This window comes from Schistocerca serialis, chromosome 5, assembly GCF_023864345.2.
Source record: "Schistocerca serialis cubense isolate TAMUIC-IGC-003099 chromosome 5, iqSchSeri2.2, whole genome shotgun sequence".
Classification (NCBI taxonomy): Eukaryota; Metazoa; Arthropoda; class Insecta; order Orthoptera; family Acrididae; genus Schistocerca; species Schistocerca serialis.
In genome coordinates this window covers 412229843-412243378 of record NC_064642.1, presented here as the reverse complement: position 1 = coordinate 412243378, position 13536 = coordinate 412229843, and the positions used below count along the sequence as shown (strand labels likewise).

Sequence of the window (13536 nt, the reverse complement as noted above, 5' to 3'; positions counted from 1 at the left end):
GTGACAGTCACTTGTGAGCGTTATGCTCAGATGATTGAACAGTTTTTTCTTCCAGAACTTGAAGAAATGGATGTGGGTGATGTCTGGTTCCAACAAGATGGCTCCACAGCTCACAAGGCACGAACATCGATGACCATGTTGTCTCATCTCTTTGAGGGGCAATCTCCAGTGGCCAGCATACTCGCCAGATTCAGCGCCATGCGACTTTTTTTTATGGGGCTATCTTGGTGTGAACCAATCGTCCGGAGACCCTGGCTGATCTACGGAGCCACATTCGTATTGCTATTGCCAACACGACAGAGACATGTTGGAAAAAGTGAACCGAAACTTCTGATTTCGACTCTCCCTCCAAATGCATTGAGCAGAACGAAGGCCGCCTTCAATGTATCATTTTCAAAACATAATGGAACGCAGCTTTAGATGTTACTCCTTGTAAAGAAAAAAAAATTAAATTGATGTCTCTAATACCTTCTGATTTATGATTTAAGAAATAAGGAATTTCCCGCGCTGCGCCCTGTAGATATAAATGTTGTCATGACTCTTTCACTTTTACCGCTCTAATTGCTCCGACGCATTTCTAGAACAGGCAAGAATAAGAATTTTACTCCGTCTGTGGGTACTAAACTTATTGTTAGATCGAAACACATGGTGTGACGCGTATGGATATTGTAACGAGGACGAGGCTTCGTACAGAGGCTGCGAGGCGGCCTCCACTTCCGCTTCCGCAGAGCGAGCGCCCGAGACCGCGGCCGCAGCCGGCGTAAACTGTTTACCTGCGCCGTTTGTTTGACTCACTTGCGGCGGGTAAATTGTTTCCGCGACGTAATCGGCCCCGACCTAGCACAACGAGGCGCTCTGCGGTCCCGCGGGCCCCTGGGCTGTTTGTTTGGGCGGCCACGCCGGCTCACAACCGAGTACGCACTTCCCTGCTCGAGTATCGCTTCTGTCAGCAGCTCCTCTAGACGTAAACTTGCACCTACTACAGACACAATAATGCTCAGGACACTCTGTTAATCCGGAAGTAATGTCCTTCCCGGAGGACCACATTCTCTTTTATGAGTGGTGCAGATTTATTCTATGTATGAAGCGTGATAGGACCTCTAATACGCGAAGCGTAACAGGACCTCTAATGTTTCCAATATACGAGGTGCGTTCAAAAAGTGTCGGGAACTTCCGATTTTTGGAAATGATTTTATTTATTTCTCTACATTAATGTTATCTTCTTCATTGCAGTCCCCACTAAATATTGTACGCTTTTGTCAGTCAACAGTCAACAGAATCTATGCATTTGACAGCACTTGGAGAGCTTTTCTCGGGCTTGTCAATGCCTCCACTTGGAAGACTGAGCCTGAGTTTCGACGTCATACCCGTAGACCCATCTTTTGTCGCTGCTGTCACACATTTCATACTAAAATATTTCGAAAATATCTCTAGGCGTGAGCCAGTTCATATGCCAACATCATCAGCAACTTTCCTGGTTCTCATTTGGCGATCGTTCATAAACTTTGTCTTTTTTTTCATTTTTTCAACGTTTTCTTCGGTAACTGATGTGCTTGAGCGTCCATAACGTTTATCATCTTCTACTTCTTCACGACCCTCTTGCAAACGCTTATACCATTCGTAAACCCTTGTTTTACTCATAGCAGACACACCAAAATCAGTTTTCAACATACAGCAAAATGTAATGCAAATTATGTGATACATTTTTAAAACAAATCAGTAGCCGCCACTCGTAAGCAGACACATGTAACCTTCCTGAAAACTGACGACCAACTAAACATTCAATATGGCTGCTAGTGTTTTGAAACGCTTGAGACATGTTTACCAATATAACAATGAAAAATCGCGCGAATAGGACTGATGCAGCCCACGAAATTACAAATTTTCCGATACTTTCTTAACACTCCCCACACATCAACGGTTTACCAAATAGGATGATCAGCGCTGTATTAATGTTTACAGGCGACGCTGTTGTCTTCACGGAAATAGTATCCTTGAACGGTCCTAAGGAGTTACAAAGGGGCTTGGACAAAATTTCGACTTTGTGTAATGAAAACCAGTTCTCTTCAGTTGTGGATAAATGTCTGTTATTTCTCTACCAACGCGTATCCTACACTGATGCGAAGCCCGCACACTTCCACACTTTGCATCTTAACTTTCTATCGTGCTCAGCCTCAGGTCTGAAATCTGTCGTTTTCATGTCTTCCCTGACATAATCGAACTGCACTGCTTCGTGAGACGACTATGTAGTCAACTTACAACTTTCTTATGATTCCTGAAAATCTGCCCGTACCATCCATAGCGTGATTCTTTTAATTTTTTTTTTGTTACTGAGATATCAACACCGTTCATTCCCTTCTAATGATCAATAGATGCAAATTTTACCTTTTCGTGATGGAACTCGGGAACGTAGTCATATGACTAGATTAGGAATAAATTTACTTCTGAACATTAATGATCTTCGCTTCCCGAGTGGACACTGCTTTTGCATGGACGGTGATGGTGGCGAGCTGTGATCCTAGGCCATATTTTCCGTGGTTACTATACAGATATTGCAATTACTTGCAACCCTCAGTATATCATAGCGATTGGATGTATATACACCCGGTGGACCTGAGATTGGGACTGGTAGATCCGGAATCGATTATGGCGCAATAAAAAGAAACTGATGACCATTTTTCCAGTCAGAGGCGAATTTATACCTAATCTCAAAAGTAATTTTGTTTCTGCGTGAATCCACGACTCCTAAACGCTTAATAAAAGAAAACATAGTCCACAGTAGTCTGTAATGTAAACGATACTTAATTAAATCGTGTGATTAGCTAATATCGACCATAAACCATTTTCAAGCATCCGTGAAACCAACGTGGAAGAGTGTCTATGACGCTGCATACATCTCCAGACACAGCCAAGTAATGACACATCACAGGACTCACATTAAGATAACACCTTAACGTGCAATATTTCTACTTACATGTGTGATATTACGTGCTGTATATTGTAATTACCAAATTATTTTAGCTCACACGTATAGAGTATACGTCATATTCCATCATTATATTGGGAATTGATCCACAGCACAAACGTTAAAACCTCACATGTCATACTGGTATATGCGCTCTAAGTACTACAGTTTGGCAACTAACAGCAGCTGTTATGATGTTGCCAAAGATCCTTTCGAAGTCTTTTTCGTTTTGGTACCTCCTATCACTAGTTATTCATTTTGAGTAAAAGCAAGCCGGACATATAGGCATATGATTGTGTGTAAAAATTGTCCTCCATAAGAGGATTCTGCTGTCCGTCGGTGACAATATAATTTTAAAATATTATGAAATTTTTATTTTTATGTATTACTCTTCGATAGAATTTTTCAATAGATTCGCTTCTTTGTGTCTATACGCTGATCAGCCAGAACATTATGGCCACCGACCTACTGTCGACATAAACCCGTCCAGCGATAGCAGCGTCACCTGGCGAGGAATGACCGCTAGCCAGACACACGCACCTTGTACGTAGTATCAGTGAGCGTGCTGTCCGAGTGTGGAATGGGGAAGGCGCGAGACCTATCTGAGTTTGACCGAAGGCAGATTGTGATGGTCTGGAGGCTCGAAACGAACGTTTCGGAAAGTGCACGACTTGTCGGGTGTTCGAGGAGAGCTGTGGTAAGTGTCTTCAACATGTGGCGAAACCGAGATGAAACCACGTCCAGACGTCGTGGGGGTTGGGTGCCCACCCCTCATTACGGATGTCAAGACAAGTGGCGAACTGTGGCGGATCTAACATCAAACTTAAGTAATGGTACAAGTGTGTCTGAACACACTCCTAACGATGAGTCTCCGCATCCGAGGTCCCACGCATTTCCCAATGCTAACATCACGATACCGCCAACTACGACTGAAATGGGCAGCTGACCATCGGCAGTGGACGTTGGCGCAGTGAAGCATGGTATGATGAACCCCTATACATCCTTCATAATGCCGATGAAAGGGTGCGAATCCTTCGTCTTCCAGAGGAACAGCTCCTTGACACCTGAATGCGGGACGGAGATAAACTGTCGGCGGCTCAATTATGCTTTAGGGAACATTCATGTGGGCATCCATGGGTACCGTGGAGCTCTTGCAAGGCACCATGATGGTCAAGGCTATCGTACACTAATTGCAGGCCACACACACACACCTACGTGACTATCAAGTATCCCGATGGCAGTTTCATTTTTCAACAAGATAATGCGCAAGGAGTGTGATGGAGTAACTCGAGGAACATGCCGGCGAGTTCAAAATGTGTGTGCAATATTATGGGACTTAACTGCTGAAGACATCAGTCCCTAAGCTTACACACTACTTAACCTAAATTATCCTAAGGACAAACTTACACACCCATGCCCGAGGGAGGACTCGAACCTCCGCCGGGACCAGCCGCAGAGTCCATGACTGCTCGGCTAATCCCGCGCGGCCCGGCGAGTTCCAACTGATGTGCTGGTTAGCTAACTCGCCAGATCTGAACCTGATCGAACTCATCTGGATATGACTGATCATGGCGTTATAGCTCATCACCCACCTATCCGGTATTTAGGGAATTAGGCGACTTGCGTGTGCAGAGAAGGTGACAACTCCCTCCAGCGGCCTACCAAGGCCTCATTGCTTTCATGCCACGACGCGTGGCCGCTGTTATCCCTGCCAAAGGTGGACATACTGGCTATTAGGTAGGTGGTCATTATATTCTGGCTGAACAGTGTACATAGCCCTCAGTCATTGACGACCCACGTAAGTCTGGCACGCTAGCAATTAGTAGAGTGTTCATTTTTCAATATTTTATTACATTCATACTTCTAATGTGCTGTACGTCTGTCTGTATGCCCTTCAGTGGTCTTTGGCCACTGATAACGTGATACACAATACATCACCTAATTCTGGCCTGCCAGCACTGCATACAATGAGCCTCTTACATATGCTACCGATAGTTCTACAGTGTTTGGATGTGTGCATATCTTTAACAACAACATAGCAGTTGCTGTTAGTTGTCAAGCTGTAGTAATTACTAAATAGTTACCAATATGACATGTGAAATTGTAACATTTGTGAAGCGAATATATTGCCAATGTAACCTAGAAATAACGTGTACTTTGTATGCGTAAAGTAAAATAATTTGACAACTACAATACGTAATATCACATATGTAAGTAGAAATATTGCACGATAAGGTGGTGTGTTGATATGAATTGTGTAATGTGTTATTTTTATACACGGCGACGTACGGAGATGTATGCAGATAATGTGGTACTCATCCACGTTGGTTTTACAGGTGCCTGAAAATGACTTGTGACCGAAATTAGCTAATCGCACGATTTCAGTAAAGATAGTTTACATTACAGTCTTTTCGCTTTGTTTATACTGTATACTAAATTTCTCTAATCCGAATACAGTCATTTTTAAATTAAGGTTAGTACCGAAAACTATGCGATCAGCCCAAGAGGATCGCGTCATGCCGATCGGCCATTGTATCGTCCTCTCTCATATGACGTCATAGACGGGCATTTTGTCGCCTCATCGCTCTAACGGCCGTTGTCGGCTTTCCAGATCCTGAAGCCTCAAACAACGAGCTTGTCAATTGGCACCACGGCTCTAAGTGGACCCCGTTCCAGTACTCCTACCAAACAAATCTCAGGCTGTATCTGGAGTTGAATCAGGGTCTTTCTCATGGCAGTCAGACCTGCTGACCCCTCTGCTTCGGTGGTGGACCAACATTAATACTAGAGCATATTTAATTATAAATATTGTATGCCGAAACGAAAGACGTAACTGCACACAAAAGTTCTTTAAAATCAGACGTTTTACATTTTTAGTGCAGCTGTCAACTATTGTAAGAACAGGTAGCAGACTGGAGTCGCGGACGAGAAGCCGCTCGCCAGCATCTCAGTAACACGGACATGTGAGAGTTCCTCTATGATGGGATGTACCGTTGGCTACCAAATGTTGAGAGGAACTAATTGGGAGGTCATCAAGACATGTTTCTTATGCTCGACGTAAATTGCTTACAAAACGCTCGTTCGGCCATTTATTGAGTGCCAGGAAGGTTTGAGACCCCAACCAAATATGGATTAATGAAAGACATGTAAAAGTATCAAAAGAAAGCTGCGTACTCTGTATCGTGAGAACCTTACGGAACTGATCAGTAAACACAGATTGGGAGGCTATTAGATGCGCGTTGTGTTTCACTTTTCGTCACAACCTTCTATCATGCACATGTGCAGGTTTGATGCCTGTCATTTGTACTTCCTCCTCGATCCTAAACCACATAGCTTCTTGAGACTGTGTGGGGTTAACTGCAGACATTCTTCTTATTTCTGATGAGGTACCTGTTCCACTGAACATGTTTTAGAGAAGACGTTGCATCTCATATAACGACTATGAATGGCGTGTAAAGAAGGACATCCACATCTTTATTCCCATGTACTGTACGTGAAAATAACAGGAACGGCGAGAGATGATCTAGTTCGCTGTTGTTTATACGTCTACTTGCGTGGGAAATTGTAGTAATAGCAATGGAAGGCTGTATCACTATGAATAAATACCACTCTCTGTTTACTAACAAAGACCATATTTTCATCGTGAAACATTTCTTTAAATTCGTTCCACGTTGATTTTGACGTCATGTTTGCAGCAAAAAGCACGTCCGAAATACTGCAAAGAAGGTTCGTAAACCGAATGAAACGAAATGATCGAATGGCACTGATGGTCGGAAGTCCCCACTTGGAGAAGTTCGGCCACTGCCCTGCATGTCTTTTCAGTTGGGCTACTTTCGTGTCGAAAATGAGGACAACACACTACCCAGTCCCAGAGTGGAGATAACCTTCACCCTGCCGGGAATCGAACTCGACCTCTACACGTTGCAGTCAGACGGTCTGACCGTTAAGTTAAAAAGGACGGATCGTAAACTGAACATTCACTTTAAACACAAAAACAGAACTATATAAGAACAGCTTCCTCAAATTTTTGCGCCATTCCAATCAAACGGCAGCCTTACGTCTAGAGTTTACACAAGCGGCTACCAACACAATTTAAAATATATTTGCATCTTTTGCAGTTTTCCATAAAACAAATATTTAGAACACGATGATGGTGTCAGTGGTAATAGTAAAAAAAATTCTAGATTTTTTTTTTAATCGGAGGAGGCGATTTGCCTAGGCAAAAGAGAGGTGTCATGAAAACCTTGGTGGACAGAGCCAACAAAATCTGCGATCCGGCTCACTTACAAGACGAACTGGATCACCTACGGTCAGCCTTTATGAAAAATGGATATACCAGCAAGGAAATTGATTGAGCCCTCCATCAAAGAAGAAAAGAAGCCAGAAGTCCAGAGCGACAACAGTCACCTACCGGAAAAAATTTCCTACCGTTCCTTAATAAGGTCACGGACCGTATCGGGAAAGCTCTGGCCAAGTATGGGATCGAAACAATCTTCAGACCCACCAAGAAGATTAAGAAATACTTCAGAACTGCAAAAGACGCCCGACATCCCCTAGCAACACCTGGGGTATACAAAATTCCATGCAGTTGTGGACAAGTATATACTGGAACAACGAAAAGAAGTGTAAACACCGGCTTAGCCGAACATAAAAGAAACTGTCGCTTAGGACACATCGAATAATCGGCCGTAGCTGACCATGTTTTTCGAGATGGGAATCACGAAATTAAATTTAATGAGACAAGCGTTCTAGCACGAACATCCCATTATCATGCGCGCATGTGTAGAGAAGCAATAGAAATTCACAAACACCATAACAACTTTAATAGAAAAGAGGAAGTTTTAAAGTTGGACAAAATATGGATGTCGACGTTGCGCCAGCAGAATGACAATCGATTACTCTTAATCGAGAATGATGACGCCTTCCAAAGATAGGCATACCGTCGGCATCACGTGACGGATGGTGGTGCCCTCTATGCGCTCTATAAATGCGAGAGTACCTGGAGCCTCAGTGGCAGTAGACGGATGACCTCAGAAGATGTCTTCCGCAGATGGAGACGAAACGTCAGGTAGAAATTTTATACATTGACCACGGCCTCTCAGCCCGGAAATTTCAACTGAAGACAACACCGGCCGTGAAAGCCTACATTGTATGATTAAATACTGTAATGGTCCCCAGCACCGTTAATTATAATTTTGGACAGCATTGCCTTGTAGTAATAAGGCAGAGGTAACAGCATTTATGACGTAGTAAAACTCAATTCCTCCCGAAACGGCCATGAAGGTCCAACGGTACCGACCAGCCGCCGTGTCATCCTCAGCCCATAGGCGTCACTGTATGCGAATATGGAGGGGCATGTGGTCACCAACCGCTCTCCCGGCCGTATGTCAGTTTCCGAGACGGGAGCCGCTATTTCTCAATCAAGTAGCTCCTCAGTTTGCCTCACAAGGGCTGAGTGCACCCCGATTGCCAACAGCGCTCGGCAGACCTGATGGTCACCCATCCAAGTGCTAGCCCAGCCCGACTGCGCTTAACTTCGGTGATCTGACAGGAACCGGTGTTACCACTGCGGCAAGGCCGCTGGCTTATGACGTAGTAATAATACATAATTATATAATAATAGTACAGCTATAGGAGCTATACTTTCACAATATATATAAATGACATAGTAGATAACGTCGGAAGTTCCATGAGGCTTTGTTCGGATGATAATGTTCTTTAAGAGAAGTCGCGAAGGTAGAAAATTGTAGCGAAGTGCAGGAAGATCTGCAAATGATCGGCGCTTGGTAGAGGGAGTGGTGACGGACCCTCAACATAAACAGCTGTGATGTATTGCGAAAACACAGACAGAAAGACCTTTAGGCTACAATTACACAATAGCGGAACAATCGTTGGCTGAAGTTACTGCCACAAAATACCTAGGAGTAAGCCTACGGAGCAATTTTTAAGGGAAACACCATATAAAATTACTCGTGAGTAATGCAGATACCAGAATGATAGTCATTGGAAGAACCCTCAGGAAATGTAGTCCATCAACGAATTTATTTATTTAGCGTATGTGGTTTTCAAGTACAAATGGTTTCATGTTTAATTACATACAGACAGATAAAGATAAAATCAACATACATTATAACACATAAATAATGTCTCGTCTTATTGACATTCAATTAAGGATAAAGTAGGCATACACAGGTTGTTACAATAAGGTATCTTGTAATAGATAAGATAATATTATCATATACAAATTGTTGCTATAAGGTCATTCAGCAATCACATATATGGAATCTATAGAGTCCGTTTAAAGTTCTATGTCTAGGTTTCTCATCCACTCGACGGCTGCAGGGGAGGCTGCATAAAGTTCTCTAATGGAGCATTTAAACGCACGTTTAGGGCATTCCTGAATGATGTGCTGGATCGTTTGCTCTGGATGTCCGCAATCGCACTGTGGTGAATCTCGTATGCCCCATCTACAGAGCATCTCGCCACTTCTGCCATGGCCAGTTCTGAGTCTATTGAGTATAACCCAAGTTCTTCTTGGCAGGTCTGTACCAGGTAGGTTTTGACCAGGTGATATTTCATTGCAGTTCTTGGATAGTCCGGTCTGAGACCATTCATTTTTCCACGAATCCACAGCATCGTAAGACGTAGCCATAAGGTTTTGAGCTGTTCTCCGTGGTGGTCTTCTAGATCTTAGTCGGAAAAGATTTGAGGCAATGTCCTGATGGATTGGAAGCTTGGTATTGGAGGAGATTTTAACGCCATTCACAAACTAAGGTGGTTTCCCGCCTAAGATGTGGTGGAGCTATACTGCAGAGAACAGGAAGCCAAGGTAGTGGGGTGGATTTAATTGTCCCAGTTATGGTTCTCATGATATTGTTTAGTTGAGTATCCACTTTAGACGTGTGGCTGCTGTTAAGCCAAATAGGGCTGCAATATTCCGCAACAGAGTATACCAGCACTACAGAAGAAATCTTCAGAGTATGTACATCAGCTCCCCAGCTAGTATTGGCGAGCTTTTGAATAATATTATTTCTTGTACGTATCTTAGCAGCAGTATCTATTAGGTGTGGTTTGAATGTAAGCGATCTATCCAATTTAATACCAAGATATTTTGGGTTTGGGTTATGCTTTAACTTTCTACCAGCAAAGGTAACGTCAAGGGATCGGGTTGCCTGTTGGTTGTTTAAATGAAACACTGTAACTTCTGACTTTATTGGGTTAGGAATTAATCTCCAAGATCTGAAATATTTACCCATTACTCCGAGGTCATGATTAAGGGAGTTTTCACACTGTTCAAAACTTTCATGTTGCTCAGCCAGGGCCATGTCATCTGCATAACAGAACTTCCGCGCATTTGTTGTTGGTATGTTGCTTATGTACACATTGAAAAGTAATGGTGCCAATACAGAACCTTGTGGTAAGCCGTTGTTTGAAACAATGGTTCGACTCTTCTTTCCTTCTAGATGAACTTCAAGGGTTCTATTGCTGAGCATATCACTTAGTAATTTGTACAAGGTCTGGCAAGGGATAATCTCTAGTATCTTGCTAAGAAGACCATGCCTCCACACAGTATCGTATGCAGCCGTTAAATCTACAAATGCAACAGCTGTTTTAAGTTTCCGTTCATAACCGTTCTCGATACGTGTTGTTAAAGCCAGTACTTGGTCGCAACAGTTACATTGTGGTCGAAAACCAGCCTGCTCGATGGGGATTCTTTCATTCAAAGTCGTCCCAATACGATTATACAAGAGTCTCTCCAAGAGTTTGAAGCAGGTGCTCAGGAGAGAGATTGGTCTAAAATTTTCAGGCTTGTCTGGTGTTTTCCCAGGTTTTAATATTGGCAATACTTTAGATCTTTTGAATATCTTAGGCACTCGGCCTTCTTCAAGGATGTTATTGTAGAAGTTCACGAGCCAGTTGATAACATTTTTCCCACTATACCTAATGAATTCTGGGTATAACTCATCTGGCCCAGCTGCCTTCCTCGTTTTGATGTTCGAGATAGCCGTTTTCAGTTCTTCCACTGTGAAAGGTGCTGCAGGATGTGATCTTTCAGTAGCTTGACTCCACCGTGTTTTAATTAGTTTCTTGATGTTTCTGGCGGTTTCTTTGTCAAGAGGTGCCCTGGACATATTGGCTATACGGCCTGCAATTGCACAGGGATTGTATGCACCAGATCCTAGTTTCCTGAGTAGGGCCCACGCTTTTCGACTGGACTTTCTAAAGTCTATACCTTCCACGGTTTTTTTCCACTTTTCTCTTCGGGCGCTGTCAAGTGACTCGATAAGTTCCTCTGCCACTTCCCTGTCTCCCGATTCTTTGAACTCGTTATAGAGGCGTTCAGTTGTTTAATTCCAGGCAGGTGCATATTCTTTCCTGAAACCGCGTGGTATAGATTTCTTAGCTGATGCAATAAGAGCTTTACTAAATCGTTCATAGTTGTTAATGATTGGCTTTATCCACCGTACAGTGGCATCGGCACGTTTTGCGTATGACTCCCAATTAGCCTTTTCAAAATTCCATCTTGGTTTTGGAGCTGATTTGATATGAGGGACTTGTATTCCAATGTGGACATTGACAGGTCTATGCTGGCTGTGTGGGAAGTTAGTTAATACTTTCTTGCTTGATGGGTAACCTTTACTCTTGTGGTCTCTACTAACAAAGCACAGATCTGGGTTGAAACCGCGTTGCCATCTAGCTGACCAGAAGGCGTGTCTCTCTTTAGCATCATATATTACTTGCACGTCTTCAATATCTGCCCACTCAAGTAGGGCTTGACCATTATCATCGTTTTCACTATAGCCCCATAAACTGTGGTAGCTATTGAAATCGCCCATTAAGAGGGTAGGGTATTTTGTTTTAGGGAGTGCTTCTTTTGGCCGTTGGATGTTGGGAGGCTTATATACATTGACTATTGTGAGGTTGCTTACTAGTGTTTCTATTAAAAATATGTTATCCGAAGAACTTATTTTTATTGGAGCCCAGTTATCAATGCCACTACGCACGTATGTAGCAGATCCATAGTTTTCGTGGTGAATAGCTCCAGCAACGGTGTATCCACTTATGAGACCTCTTTTCATGAGATCTGCCTCGTGGTTTACATGTGTTTCTTGGACCAGTATGACATCAATATTGTTATCTCGTGCTAGTCTTGAGAGGATATCACATTTAGTCTTACTTATACCTTCTATGTTAATTTGCAGTACTCGCACTGATGGGCCGACGAGGTCTCTTGTCACTGGGTTTTGAGAAAACCGATTCATTTTATTGTTTCCTTCCATTTGCACAACGAAGGAAATAAAGGACTCGTAGAGGAAACAGAGAAGATCCAAAGAGGAGCGGCGTGCTTCGTTAGAGGTTCATTTACTAAGTACGAAAGCGTCACAGAGCTGCTCAAACAACTCTAGTGGCAGACGCTGCAAGAGCGCCGTTCTGTATCACGGTGTGGTTTATCATTTAAATGCCTAGAGCTTACGTTCCTAGAAGAGTTAACAAATACATTGCTTCCTCCTTCGCGTATCTCGCAAAAAAGAATAAAAGACATAAAAATACACTACTGACCATTAAAATTGCTACAACAAGAAGAAATGCAGATGATAAACGGGTATTCATTGGACAAATATATTATATTAGAACTGACATGTGATTATATTTTGCCGGCCGAAGTGGCCGCGCGGTTCTGGCGCTGCAGTCTGGAACCGCGAGACCGCTACGGTCGCAGGTTCGAATCCTGCCTCGGGCGTGGATGTGTGTGATGTCCTTAGGTTAGTTAGGTTTCACTAGTTCTAAGTTCTAGGGGACTGATGACCTCAGCAGTTGAGTCCCATAGTGCTCAGAGCCATTTGAACCATTTTGATTATATTTTCACGCAATTTGGGTGCATAGATCCTGAGAAATCAGTACCCACAACAACCACCTCTGGCCGAAATAACGGCCTTGATACGCCTGGGCATTGAGTCAAACAGAGCTTGGATGGCGTGTACAGGTACAGCTGCTCATGCAGCTTCAACACGATACCACAGTTCATCAAGAGTAGTGACTGGCGTATTGTGATGAGCCAGTTCCTCGACCACCATTGACCAGACGTTTTCAATTGGTGAGAGATCTGGAGAATGTGCTGGCCAGGGCATCAGTCGAACATTTTCTGTATCCAGAAAGGCCCGTACAGGACCTGCAACTTGCGGTCGTGCATTATCCTGCTGAAATGTAGGGTTTTGCACGGATCGAATGAAGGGTAGAGCCACAGGTCGTAACACATCTGAAATGTAACGTCCACTGTTCAAAGTGCCGTCAATGCGGACAGGAGGTGACGAGACGTGTAACCAATGGCGCCCCATACCATCACGCCGGGTGATACGCCAGTATGGCGATGACGAATACACGCTTCCAATATGCGTTCACCGCGATGTCGCCAAACACGGACGCGACCATCATGATGCTGTAAACAGAACCTGGATTCATCCGAAAAAACGACGTTTTGCCACTCGTGCACCCAGGTTCGTTGTTGAGGACACCATTGCAGGCGCTCCTGTCTGTGATGCAGCGTCAAGGGTAGCCGCAGCCATGGTCTC

General features: G+C 43.6%; 1 protein-coding gene and 1 pseudogene across 1 annotated transcript in view; one reads left to right on the top strand and one right to left on the bottom strand.

The window, feature by feature from the left end:
* The window catches only part of LOC126481974 (forkhead box protein F2-like), a 258865-nt gene that overhangs the window by 110011 nt on the left and 135318 nt on the right, over nt 1–13536 (top strand). The window lies entirely within an intron of this gene.
* Nucleotides 8433–8550, bottom strand: LOC126482786 (5S ribosomal RNA; annotated as a pseudogene).